This window comes from Haematobia irritans, chromosome 1 (assembly GCF_050003625.1).
Source record: "Haematobia irritans isolate KBUSLIRL chromosome 1, ASM5000362v1, whole genome shotgun sequence".
Lineage (NCBI taxonomy): Eukaryota > Metazoa > Arthropoda > Insecta > Diptera > Muscidae > Haematobia > Haematobia irritans.
In genome coordinates, this window is record NC_134397.1 from 222,861,030 (window position 1) to 222,863,065 (window position 2,036).

Sequence of the window (2,036 nt, forward strand, 5' to 3'; positions counted from 1 at the left end):
GTTTGTTTCGTTTGGAAGTTTGCGTGATTTCAACAGACAGACGGACGGACATGCTTAGATCGACTCAGGATTTCACCACGACCCAGAATATATATATACTCTATGGGGTCTTAGATCAATATCTCAATGTGCTACAAACGGAATGACATCCTATGATGGAGGGTATAAAACGAAAGTCTAAAGTCGAGCGGGTTCGACTTTATTATACCCTGCACCACATTGTAGATCCACATTTTAGATTACCATATCAAATCCGTCAAATTTGTTGCTATAACACATAGATGGCACATAGATGGCCTCGCTAGTATTAAATTCACATTATTTTTATATAGTACCAATCTTCAAATGATTCGTGTCAACATTTGACGTTTGTTAGTCAATTACACCCAGAAAAAAGTGCCTTCGAAACTAAAGGAAACATTTTTCATCAACATAGTTTATCCATTTTATTTCCATTAAGGTAAATTTTTGTGAGAAATAATAAAATTTACTCCTTTCAGTAAAAAAATCCTAAACTGTAAGCAGTTAGGAATAGTTCATTAACTAGAATAAGGCATGGAATTTTACTCATACTGTTTTCTTCGCTGGGTATAAGAATTTCCTACTGAACAAGAAAGTTTTATTCACCGATAACAAAGCATTCGTAAAAATAAGCAAAAAACGAACTAAAACCAAGTTTCCTCAAAATTAGTAAAATTTCTTATAAAATGATAATTGCGACTTCCTTTATAACAGAAACTTTTTCATATATACGAACAACACTTGGCTTAGAAAAATATTTTAGTTCATTCGTACTAAGGAGTATGCAATCCTTTCAAAACTTAAGGAAACAAACTTGTTAGAATATAGGAAATTTTCCTATATTTCTATTGTCTACCTGTAATCGATACCTGTCATCGTAATCGATGCGTTTGCGCGTGGGTGTAATCGATATGTTTGCGCGTGGTTTGTTTTTTTAGTTGGAATCGCGTTGTTGTGGTATACGGAGAGATTGTTAAAAAATAATATGGTAAAATAATATAATAAATAGCAAATAAAATATACAATATTTGTTATTTTAAATTAGTGAGAAAATTTTTCGTTTTTTGAAAATAAATCTATCAATGCCGTGACGGTGTATAAAGGAAGAAAACACCAGCAGAATAACAACCCTTTCATTTGTCTTCATTTTGGAATCTTCAAATATCAGGTAATATTCCGTGACGCTAACCTTTTGTAACAAAAATGTTTTATCATTTTTTATATTTGTAGGTATTGAAATTGTAAAAGGAGGACAAAATCGTTAGGAAGCAACTTATTAAAAGTGAAAAGTACAAGAAGAAGATGAAAAAGTGCGTTTTACAGTTGATAATATCACATGGAAATTGGAAATAGTGGAATAATAAACTAATATTTCAAGGACAGTCGATGCTGTTGATTCTTAATAAATATTTTCAATATATTAATAAAACATGTCTTTTATTGAAGATAAAATTGCTTATATAAATAAATAAAATTGTATTTAAAAACGAAGGCAAGAAGTTCTAATTATGAAGTAAAAGTTTTACCACAAATATGTAAGATTTGTCCAAATGAATGAAAAAATTTCAATAAAATCATTCCACATATATAATTTAAATCAGTTAAATTTTTTCATTCTGTAGTATAGTGGTACATAAATATAGGAAAATGTAAACTAATATATGGAATGCATTATACCTAATTTCTACGAAAATCACATCGTTCAAACAATTAAAAATGTCTTTGGCGCTATACGAAGTTCAACTTTCTTCACAATGAGTTCATTTTAACTTAAAGAAGTGGTCTCTTTTTTCTGGGTGTAGTTGGTGAGATAGAGCGTCTTGTGTGAAGCAACTTCTGTTATTGTGAAAAAAATGGAAAAAACGGAATTTCGTGTTTTGATAAAATACTGGTTTCTGAAGGGCAAAAATACGGTGGAAGCAAAAACTTGGCTTGATAATGAGTTTCCGGACTCTGCCCCAGGGAAATCAACAATAATTGATTGGTATGCAAAATTCAAGCGTGGTGAAATGAGC

The 2,036-nt window shown here is 30.7% G+C and overlaps 1 long non-coding RNA gene across 1 annotated transcript; it reads left to right on the top strand.

Moving 5' to 3' along the window:
- The first annotated feature begins 990 nt into the window (after positions 1-990).
- LOC142219494 (uncharacterized) lies at positions 991-1,371 on the top strand. Its single transcript, XR_012717604.1, has 2 exons — positions 991-1,189; positions 1,252-1,371. It is a non-coding gene; the product is annotated as an uncharacterized LOC142219494 (long non-coding RNA).
- The last annotated feature ends 665 nt before the right edge of the window (positions 1,372-2,036 follow it).